The 12,110-nt window shown below is 42.7% G+C and overlaps 1 protein-coding gene across 3 annotated transcripts in view; it reads left to right on the forward strand.

The window, feature by feature from the left end:
- Nucleotides 1-8,428: 8,428 nt before the first annotated feature.
- hecw2b (HECT, C2 and WW domain containing E3 ubiquitin protein ligase 2b) overlaps nt 8,429-12,110 on the forward strand; it is a 99,043-nt gene continuing 95,361 nt past the window's right edge. For 2 of the 3 annotated variants that reach the window (XM_061978086.1, XM_061978103.1), the window contains exon 1: nt 8,429-8,897. The gene's annotated coding sequence lies outside the window, so the exon portion shown is untranslated. The remainder of the gene's footprint in view (nt 8,898-12,110) is intronic. The other variant, XM_061978095.1, reaches the window with a different exon arrangement.

Here is a 12,110-nt window from a genome sequence, read left to right on the forward strand (position 1 = left end):
ACATGCACCTGAGGATAGGTTGATTGGCAACATTAAATTAGTCATAGTGTGTGAATGTAGTCTGTCTATCTGTGTTGGCCCTGTGATGAGGTGGCGACTTGTCCTGGGTGTACCCTGCCTTCAGTGCAGCTGGGATAGGCTACGGCCCCCCAGACTCCGAATAGGACAAGCGGTAGAAAATGAATGATGGATGGATACCAGTGCTATGGAAAACATCCTGCATAGTGCCGGTGCCCAAGAAGCCTATCCCATCGGGCTCTAATGACTTCAAACCTGTTGCTCTGACGTCCCAGGTCATGAAGGTCCTCGAGAGACTTGTGCTGGATCAGCTGAGACCACTGGATCCTCTACAGTTTGCATATGAGCCCCATGTAGGAGTGGACGATGCTGTTATCTACCTGCTGCATCATGCTCACTCTCACCTGGATGGACGATGCTGTTATCTACCTGCTGCATCATGCTCACTCTCACCTGAATGGTGGGAGGGGCACTGTGAGGATCATGTTTTTTGATTTCTCCAGTGCCTTTACCACCATTCAGCCAATTCTGATGAGTGACAAGTTGCTCAGGATGGGTGTCAGTTCATCCATTAATTGTCTCCTGGATCACTGATTACTTGTCTGATAGGCCCCAGTTTGTGCGACTGGGGAGCTCCCTGTCGGATACTGTGGTCAGTGGTGTAGGTGCTCCACAGGGGACCGTCATGTCTCCTTTCCTGTTCACCCTGTACACCTCAGACTTCCAGTATAGTTCCAGGTCCTGCCACCTGCAGAAATACTCTGACTACTCTGCTGCGGTCGGGTGTATCAGAGAGGGACGGGAATTGGAGTACAGGACACTGATCGCTGACTTTATGGAGTGGTCTCAGGCGAACCATCAATCAATCAATCAATCTTTATTTATATAGCCGTAAATCACAAGTGTCTCAAAGGGCTGCACAAGCCACAACGACATCCTCGGTACAAAGCCCACATACGGGCAAGGAAAAACTCACCCCAGTGGGACGTCGATGTGAATGACTATGAGAAACCTTGGAGAGGACCGCATATGTGGGTAACCCCCCCCCCCCTCTAGGGGAGACCGAAAGCAATGGATGTCGAGTGGGTCTGACATAATATTGTGAGAGTCCAGTCCATAGTGGATCCAACATAACAGTAAGAGTCCAGTCCATAGTGGGGCCAGCAGGACACCATCCCGAGCGGAGACGGGTCAGCAGCGCAGAGATGTTCCCAGCCGATGCACAGGCGAGCGGTCCACCCCGGGTCCCGACTCTGGACAGCCAGCACTTCATCCATGGCCACCGGACCTGTGCCCCCCCCCCCCCTCTCAAGGAAAAGGGGAGCAGAGGAGAAAAGAAAAGAAACGGCAGATCAACTGGTCTAACAGGGGGGCTATTTAAAGGCTAGAGTATACAAATGAGTTTTAAGATGGGACTTAAATGCTTCTACTGAGGTAGCATCTCTAATTGTTACCGGGAGGGGATTCCATAGTACTGGAGCCCGAATAGAAAACGCTCTATAGCCCGCAGACTTTTTTTGGGCTCTGGGAATCACTAATAAGCCGGAGTTCTTTGAACGCAGATTTCTTGCCGGGACATATGGTACAATGCAATCGACAAGATAGGACGGAGCTAGACCGTGTAGTATTTTATACGTAAGTAGTAAAACCTTAAAGTCACATCTTAAGTGCACAGGAAGCCAGTGCAGGTGAGCCAGTATAGGCGTAATATGATCAAACTTTCTTGTTCTTGTCAAAAGTCTAGCAGCCGCATTTTGTACCAACTGTAATCTTTTAATGCTAGACATAGGGAGACCCGAAAATAATACGTTACAGTAGTCGAGACGAGACGTAACGAACGCATGAATAATGATCTCAGCGTCGCTAGTGGATAAAATAGAACGAATTTTTGCGATATTACGGAGATGAAAGAAGGCCGTTTTAGTAACACTCTTAATGTGTGATTCAAACGAGAGAGTTGGGTCGAAGATAATACCCAGATTCTTTACTGATTCGCCTTGTGTAATTGTTTGGTTGTCAAATGTTAAGGTGGTATTATTAAATAAATGTCGGTGTTTAGCAGGACCGATAATCAGCATTTCCGTTTTCTTGGCGTTGAGTTGCAAGAAGTTAGCGGACATCCATTGTTTAATTTCATTAAGACACGCCTCCAGCTGACTACAATCCGGCGTGTTGGTCAGCTTTAGGGGCATGTAGAGTTGGGTGTCATCAGCATAACAATGAAAGCTATCACCGTATTTGCGTATGATGTCGCCAAGCGGCAGCATGTAAATACTAAAGAGTGCAGGGCCAAGAACCGAACCCTGAGGGACTCCGCACGTTACCTTAACATAGTCCGAGGTCACATTATTATGGGAGACGCATTGCATCCTGTCAGTAAGATAAGAGTTAAACCACGACAAAGCTAAGTCTGACATACCAATACGTGTTTTGATACGCTCTAATAAAATATTATGATCGACGGTATCGAAAGCAGCGCTAAGATCAAGAAGCAGCAACATAGATGACGCATCAGAATCCATCGTTAGCAGTAGATCATTAGTCATTTTTGCGAGGGCTGTCTCCGTAGAGTGATTTGCCCTGAAACCGGATTGAAAAGGTTCACAGAGATTGTTAGACACTAAGTGTTCATTTAGCTGCTGTGCGACAATTTTTTCGAGGATTTTCGAAATAAAGGGAAGGTGGGACACCGGTCGGTAGTTTACCATGAGGTCAGGATCAAGGTTAGGTATTTTGAGCAGAGGATGAATAACCGCTTTCTTGAATGCTAGGGGAACAGTGCCAGAGGAAAGTGATAAGTTTATAATATTTAGCACGGATGGACCTAATAATACAAAAAGCTCCTTGATAAGTTTCCCAGGAAGTGGGTCAAGTAAACATGTTGTTTGTTTTATCCCACTTACACGCTGTAATAGTTCCTCTAATGTTATTTCATCAAAAAGAGAGAGACTATTTTGTATTGCAGTATCCGTCGTAGATACAGTTGTATCTGTGTTCATAGAACCCAGTTGTAGCTGGGATGCGTTGTCTTTAATCTCCTTTCTAATGAGTTCAATTTTCTTATTAAAGAAATTCATAAAGTAATCTGCCGAGTGGGTGGAGCTATTGGGAGGAGTCCCTTGTTGGGTTAGCGATGCTACTGTACTAAATAAAAATTTAGGGTCGTTTTTGTTGAGGCGGATGAGATTTGAGTAATATTTAGCTTTAGCTAAGGTAAGCATGCGTTTATACGATATTAAACTATCACTCCATGCTTGATGGAAAACCTCAAGCTTGGTCGCGCGCCATTTGCGTTCCAACTTTCTACATGATAATTTATGAGCTCTGGTTTCCTCTGTAAACCATGGGGTGCGCCTTTTAGGGGCCCTTTTTTGTTTTAGCGGTGCTATACTATCAATGGTTTTGCGCAGGGCATTGTCAAAGTTGTTAGTGAGGTTATCAATAGAGCCGACATAATTTGGGAATGGTGCCATTACCGAAGGCAGTAGGTCAGCAAGAGTCATCGTTGTGGCAGCATTAATGTTGCGGCTGCTATAGCAGTTATTATTATTATTAGTTTGTTGACAATGAGTCAGAACTTCGAATTTTATAAGGTAATGATCGGACTTTAGTATACGGGAGTACCATAACTTTGGAGGTGGTGACACCCCTGACCTAGATCTATCGTATTGCCGTTGCGATGCGTAGGTTCATTTATTATTTGTGTAAGACCACAGCTATCAATTATAGTCTGGAGCGCCACGCACTGAGGGTCCGATGGGGTTTTCATATGGATATTAAAGTCCCCCATTATGATTATATTGTCTGCGTGCGTCACTAGATCAGCAACGAACTCTGAGAATTCATTAATAAAGTCCGAGTAGGGCCCTGGGGGGCGGTAGATAACAGCCATATCGAGAGGCAGCGGTGCGACAGACCTCATAGTAAGCACCTCAAACGATTTGTATTTATTATTTAGGTTAGGGGTAAGGTTAAAGTTTTCATTGTATATTAGTGCGACCCCCCCACCCCTTTTAAGGGGACGGGCAATATGCGCATTCGTATAGTTAGGAGGAGATGCCTCATTTAGGGCAAAAAATTTGTCTGGTTTGAGCCAGGTTTCGCTAAGACCAATGACGTTAAGATTGTTGTCTCTAATGACCTCATTAACTAATAACGTTTTGGGAGACAATGATCTTATGTTTAAAAAGCCCATATTATAAGTATTGGGCTGTTTTGACGTGTTTTTGTTTAAATTATCCGTAGTAGAAATATTAAGAATGTTGCGTTTATTATACGTAGTGCACTTTAAATAGTTTCGACCACATCTAGGAATTGATACGACGGGAATTTTCAGATTGTTTGCTTGATGCTGCGATCGACTGAACGCATCATGATTTGCCACCTCAGTAGAATGCATATCTACCCCGGACACATTCACAACAGAAAACACATTATGTGAGTTGTGTGTTATTCTAAGAAAATTGCTATGCGTACAGGAATTATCCAGCCTGGTGCTGGCTAGTTCTAGCTTAACTGACTCCTCACCCGGACTAGCAGGCTCTGTAATTGCCTGTGACCGGGCTTGCTCTAGTGTAGTTAGTCAAATGTGACTTAAACAGTAGTCTATGTTCTTAGACAGGATGATGGCGCCTTCCTGGTTAGGGTGAAGGCCGTCCCTCATCAGCAAGCCTGGTTTGCCCCAGAAAGAGGGCCAATTATCAATAAATGTTAGTCCCTGTTGTCTACAGAAACTAGCCAGCCACTTGTTAAGCGAGACTAATCTGCTATATCTCTCATCATTGCCTCTCGCAGGCAGGGGGCCAGAGACAATTACTCGATGCCTGGACATCTTTCTAGCGAGATCACAAGTCCTGGCTATGATTCTCTTTGTAATCTCTGACTGTCTCATCCTAGTGTCATTGGAGCCAACGTGTACAACTATATTCGCATAACTAGTGGTGCGATTAGCCTGTCGTACGTGTTTACTAGGCCTGTTGCGAGTTAGCTCCCTAAGATTAGCCTCAATGTCAGGTGCTCGGGCCCCGGGATGCACTTAATTGTGGCTGGTTTGCTAAGCTTTATGTTTCGGGTGATGGAGTCCCCTATGACTAAGGTGTGGTGCCCGGTTGACTGGGGTGTAGGACTAGCTAAAGAGCTAAATCTATTATGCGTCTCAACCGGTACACCGTAGCTTGTAGGTTGCTTAGGACTACTACAGGCTGGGCTAGTTAGCTCGCTACAGCTAACGCTAGCAGATGTGTCCGCAACATCTAAAGTTACGAGATTACTCTGCTCTAACTGGCGGACACGGCCCTCTAGCAGAGCCAGCCTCTCCGTGAGTAAGGTGCAAGACGCACAGGAAGCCATACTCACGGTGTTTTCTGTCACCGAGTGAAGTTCCTGCTGTCTTCCGAGAAGTCCTGGTCACGGTGTGCAGGAGTAGACTCCTTCTGACCGGCGCCCAGCGACGCCTTTCTCCGCGCTAGCTTCGTTAGCTTAGCAGCTAGCTAGCTGCGGGAGGGGTGGAGAGACAGAGATCGGGTGATTTGCAAGTTAAATAGTACTACTAAATATGTTGAGAAAGTAATAAAGAAAGCTGCAGAACAATTTAAAAGCACACAAATAGAAAGATACTTAGCTTTTTCGAAACAGCGAGCAGTCAGCGAGCAGTCACGCACGGACCACCATCTGGTCCTTAATGTGGACAAGACCAAGGAGCTGGTCATCGACTTCAGGAAGAGAGTGACCCCGGTGGAGCCCATCAAGATCCAGGGCCGGGAGGTGGCAGTAGTGGAGCAGTACAAGTACCTGGGAGTCCACTTGAACAGCAGACTGGACTGGAAGGACAACTGCAAAGCTGTTTACAAGAAGGGCATGAGCAGACTCTTTTTCCTGAGGAAGCTTAGGTCCTTTAATGTGTACAGCAAGCTGTTGGAGATATTTTATCAGTCTGTTGTGGCCAGTGCACTGTACTTTGCAGTGGCTTGTTGGGGGAGCAGCACCAGCAAAATGGACTCAAACCGGATTGATAAACTGATCCGGAAAGCCGGCCAAACTATTAGCACGCAGTTGGAGGCGTTTGTGTCAGTGAGGGACAGGAGGACACTGGACAAACTGCTGGTCATCATGGACAATCCTGCCCACCCACTCCACCAGACAATTATGGGACAGCGGAGCTCATACTCCATTAGGCTCCTTCAACTTCCTTCCCGCACTGTGCAATTCAAGAACTCCTTCATTCCACACTCCATCCAGCTGTATAATCACTCGCCATACAGCAATAGATGACATCTGCCTATTACCCGACACCTGACATGTTAGCTACTTCTCTTTGTTTATAATGTTTATAATGTCTATTTTCTGTTTCCTGCTGGATCTACTCTCTATTTTATGCTGCTGCTGTCACATATACTGTATATACTGTAATATTGTACATGGTCATTGGTATATATGTTATTGACATAATATAATATATCTGTATATATATTATTCTGTACACATATTATGTATATATTCGTATATATGTTAGATTTTTTTATCGCTATATTAGTCTATTTATACCTGCATTGTCCTTTCCATCCTTACACTTTCCATCATTGTAACTGAGCTACTGTGTTGAAAAATTTCCCTTGTGGATCATTAAAGTTTGTCTAAGTCTAAGTCTAAGTCTAATAAACCCCTTTAAAAACGAGATGCTGCATCTCAAAGAGCTATCCTGAATAAATTAAAATCGAAATGATCAATTACAAACAAATCTTAAAAAACATGTACTAAAAATGCAAATGTGTACTTTGACGTCGGAACACTTAGTTAAAGTTCTGCACGATGCACTCTCTGACCTCTGTCATTCTTAAGATGAGGCTCCATCTAATGGTACACCAAATATTCACTTGATTAAATATTCAAACACAGTGTTACTGTTAAAACGGTGTGTAATGTTACAGTCTCCAAAAATATACTTGTTGAATAAAACCTCTGCCTTGCTTTAATGAATATTTAGGCCTACTATGCTACTGTATTGTAATGTTTGTCATTATGATGGTACTTGGAAAGCCAAGTGTTTTATGAGGTGGTACTTGGTGAAAAAAGTTTGAGAACCGCCGGTCCAGACTGTTTATAGCTGCTCTTAACAGTCTTGTTAGCAATAATGGCGCTCCGAGTCACATCGAGTCCTGTCCGTCTCACATCTCCTCTTTTCAAATCCTTGCCGTCAAAGGCTCACCAATGTGGAGATGTTATTGATGAGGCAGGGGTTGAAGATGAAGTTCATCAAAAAGTTGTTCTGCCAAAAGTTGGTCAACTTGATATTGTTGCGATAAAGTTAAAATAAAGTAAAAAAAAAAAAAAAGTGATGTAGTGAAGCCATGATATTTGAGGCGTGGTGTAAAAAGGGACTGTATTGTCATAGTTGACATAATATAGAACAAGCAATTTGTTAAGAAATTGTGTGTGAATGCTGAAGAGCTGAAGTGCTGTACAAAAACACATATTACAGGAAAAGTAGGAATTTGGGGGAAATTTGACCATTAATGTTTTATTGCTGGAATGGAGGGGCAGCACGGTGGAACAGGGGTTAGTGCATCTGCCTCACAATACGAAGGTCCTGAGTAGTCCTGGGTTCAATCCCGGGCTCGGGATCTTTCTGTGTGGAGTTTGCATGTTCTCCCCGTGACTGCGTGGGTTCCCTCCGGGTACTCCGGCTTCCTCCCACCTCCAAAAAACATGCACCTGGGGATAGGTTGATTGGCAACACTACATTGGCCCTAGTGTGTGAATGTGAGTGTGAATGTTGTCTGTCTATCTGTGTTGGCCCTGCGATGAGGTGGCGACTTGTCCAGGGTGTACCCCGCCTTCCGCCCGATTGTAGCTGAGATAGGCTCCAGCACCCCCCGCGACCCCAAAGGGAATAAGCGGTAGAAAATGGATGGATGGATGGATGGATGCTGGAATGGATTGAAAAATTGCCCTGCGATGAGGTGGCGACTTGTCCAGGGTGTACGCCGCCTTCCGCCCGAATACAGCTGAGATAGGCTCCAGCACCCCCGCGACCCCAAAAGGGACAAGCGGTAGAAAATGGATGGATGGATGAATGGATTGAAAAACTAAAACAAAAAAAAATCACATAATTTTTTTAAATTCTGAGTGAAAAAAATTATTTTCAGAATAACCGGTTTAAAAAGTAATATAATAAATAGACTTAATGTTTGGAACAGCTGAACAATGTGGAAGTGGAAATAATGTTAGAATCCAATTGATTGATTGATTCTTAAATACAAATGAAAAAAGTAGTTTAATCAATAACCAATTAGAGAGGCGTCTTTAAAGGAGTACCCTTTGACAACACGTGATGCACAAAGACGCGGGGGGCGGGGGGTATTGGGCGGGAGCTGGTGAGGAGTAATATTATTATTTTGATTCTGAACTCGACCAGAACGTACTCGTAACAAATCCCGGTCCAATTGAGAGTTCTTGTGCAGGTCTGTGATGAGTCTGCGGCGGGCTTTGATTCCACACAGCCAGCCGGGAGCAGTGCAGCGGAAACGGGGGAGGCGGATGTGGCGAGGCCCGGCCCCGATAAATAAGACATGATCCAGGCTGGCTGCACCGCGGCGAGATGGAGAGGACCTGCCATGATGACTCCCATTGTAATCTGGTACCTTTTTTAAAGGTTTTGTAAAAGGAGAAACGATTCGAATTTTTTTTTAGTGGACCGACGATCACATCACCGAGGGGACGCCGAGCCGCGCCCGGCCGTCGGCGCGCTGAGACACGGCTTGGAAGCGGCTGACAGGTCGCTGGGCTGTGGGGCTGCCTGGAGCTCCGGCGGCCATGATTGAGCGACTCCTGCGGGGACTATTTTGTCATGCGGATTGGCCTTAAAGTGTCCCCTGGCAAAGGTGAGCGGACTTTTTGGACATTTCTGGGAAGACTTCAGAAGCTTTAATGTCTATGTCAGCATATCCAGTGCTATTTATTGAGGTTTTTAATACCATCAAATAATGATGAGCTTCTCTTCAATCTAAGGCCTGCTGAGTGTCACATGTATCCATACTCTTTGCAGATAATATGGAACGGGGTTAAGCGTTATATATATATATATATATATATTGTGTGTGTGTGTGTGTGTGTGTGTGTGTGTGTGTGTGTGTGTGTGTGTGTGTGTGTGTGTGTTTGCGTGCAAATGCTCCCACGACCACACTGATCCCAGAATAACAACTGGGCGGCTCACATTTCCTTCCTCAGCAGCCTCACCATCATCTGCTGCTTGGGATGCTTGCCGCTAAACAACATTGTTTTGTTGCACTCATGCACCTAAAAGGTTTTTTTTTTCTCCTTTCCCTTTATTATTGCATTCATTAACACGTTCATGTCACCTCAGAGGATTCCAGTTCTTGTTGTATGGTGCGGCCTTGTGTCACTATACTACCACACTCATGTAATACACATGCAACATGTTTCATTTCATTAATGAGTCGTAACATACATTACATGGTTTATTAGTTTCAGACATTCTCTACAATTTACATCACATGGTTGCATTTGCACAATTTGAAGGGACAAGCGGTAGAAAATGGATTGATGGGAAGGGGAACTGCATTTTATGGTATTTGCCTATCAGTCACCATCCTTATATAAGACAAGAACACGTACCGTATTTTCCGGACTATAAGGCGCACTTAAAATCATTTTTTTCTTCTCAAGACTCGCCTAATGTACGGAATAATTCTGGTTTTGCTTACTGACCTCGAAGCAATTTTATCTGGTACATGGTGTAATGATAAGTGTGACCAGTAGATGGCAGTCAAACATAATAGATACATGTAGACTGCACTATGATGGCAATATGACTCTAGTAAACAACACCACCATTTTATATGTTCCATTGAAAATATAGAACATTACACACGGCGATCAAAAATCTATCAAAATGTTTTAGTACGACTTTGGTAAGCTATGAAGCCGTGCTTCAAACATACGAGTATTATTATGGTGTGTGTATAAGGTAAGACATATTATCTGGTGTTTTGTTTAACAGTATTATGCAAAAGCAACTTTTCTTACCTTCTGGTACCTGCTGATCTATATTTGGGATCTGCATAAATCCTGAAAAATTGTGCGCGTTACGCCTTTGTAGTCTGTGGCAACAACGTAGTTGATATGCTTCTTCTTTTTCTCTATCTTCTTGTTATGTGACATTCATCCTCTGCTGTTGACATTACTAATATAAAGTAGTGTAAAGTTCTTACTTATATCTGTCAGTAAACTTGCCATGAAAGCACTAAAACATACCGGTGTAGTGAGTTTACATTATTCACCCAAGGAACTTTAGTTATTAGAGAGTTCCGGTCGGACGTTTTTTCACGGAACACTTTTTCGGTGTTGTTGTTTCCAGATGAGGAGATGCTGCTCCGTTGTTGATTTAAGTAAAGTCTGAATGTCATTAAAACATCTATTGACACTTCTTTCACTCCCGTCCTTGCACGCTACACCGCTACAACAAAGATGACGGGGAGAAAACGCTGTCGAAGGTGAGCCACGTAAATAAGACCGTCCACAAAACGGCGCATCGTGAAGCGACTGTCAGAAAGCTTGAAGATGATCTGTAAAACATAATCTATGCAAAATTTTGACTAAAGAACCACCATTACATGTTATGTAGACCACAAGGAAGTGTTTTCAATTTAGAAAAAATAAATAATAATATGACTCCTTTAATTCGCCCTATAAGCCTTTTATATTAAAAAAGATCAAAAATAGACCATTCATCTGCAGTGCACCTTATAATCCGGTGCGTCCTATAGTCTGGGAAAATACAATATTTTTTTAATGCATTCTAACTCGCAAATAAATGCAAGCAAAAGATCCAAACAACTCAATTTAGGTTTTCCATACATGATGTAAGTATATATCTCATGTAGAACAGGCACATTCATGATAACATGTAATATTTACGTGCTTTGATCATTTTAAGCATACAGCGGCGTATTCATTTCACAATTTTTGCTATTTCCTTCAACAACAACACTGTTTATTACTCACTGCAGACATCATAAGAGCCATCAAACGTAATAAAATGATCCCTTACTGTACACTGTCTGCTCTCACCATGATGCTGACTGTTAGGATGTTGATATATTAGAATGACTCAACATTCTAATATACGTCTTTCGGGTCTTTTTTTTTTGCCATTTTCGGTTCTAAGTTGGCTCTCAAGGTGTACCACCTTCTCAGGTTATGTCCACCATTTTACTGTCCAGGTGTGAGGCATGATTTATAATCTATAATTAACTTTCACAAGCTCTGGGGTGAGAAAGCAGCTGAGGATGTCAATACAGCCAACATAAGGAAGTCGTCTCTCTCTGATCAATGCACCGTAGATTCTTAAAGGGGAACTGCACTTTTTGGGGGAATTTTGAATAATATTTTTGGCCACTGTAACATTACACACAGTTTGAGCAGTAACACTGTGTTTAAATATTTATTTAAGTCAGGGGTCCCCAAACTTCGGCCCGCGGGCCGGATATGGCCCCCTAGCGTCCAAAATCCAGCCCGCGGGAAGTCCCAAGTTAAAAATTGTTTTTTTTAAAAAAATTTTTAAAATTTATTTATTTATTTTTTGTATTATTATTATTTTTTTAAATTTGTCCTTACTCGTCCATTTTCTACCATCTCCTAGCCAAACAGGCAAATCATATTGTCTAAAAATGCATTTTACCATCGATAACGTGACATGCAGCAAGTGCGCTCTTTAAGTCAATTAGTGCGCGAGGAATATATATGTATGAATACATATATATATATATATATATATGTATGTATGAATACATATATATATATATATATATATATATATATATATATATATATATATATATATATATATATATATATATATATATATAGAGACACATATACATACATACATATATACACATACATATATATATACATGGACATATATATATACATAGACATATACATATATATTCACACACACACACACACACACATTTACATACATATATATATATATATATATATATATAGCGCGGCCCCTAGCCAGATTGTTTTACCCCAATACGACCCCGGAGTCAAAAAGTTTGGGGACC

This window comes from Nerophis lumbriciformis, linkage group LG01 (assembly GCF_033978685.3).
Source record: "Nerophis lumbriciformis linkage group LG01, RoL_Nlum_v2.1, whole genome shotgun sequence".
NCBI lineage: Eukaryota > Metazoa > Chordata > Actinopteri > Syngnathiformes > Syngnathidae > Nerophis > Nerophis lumbriciformis.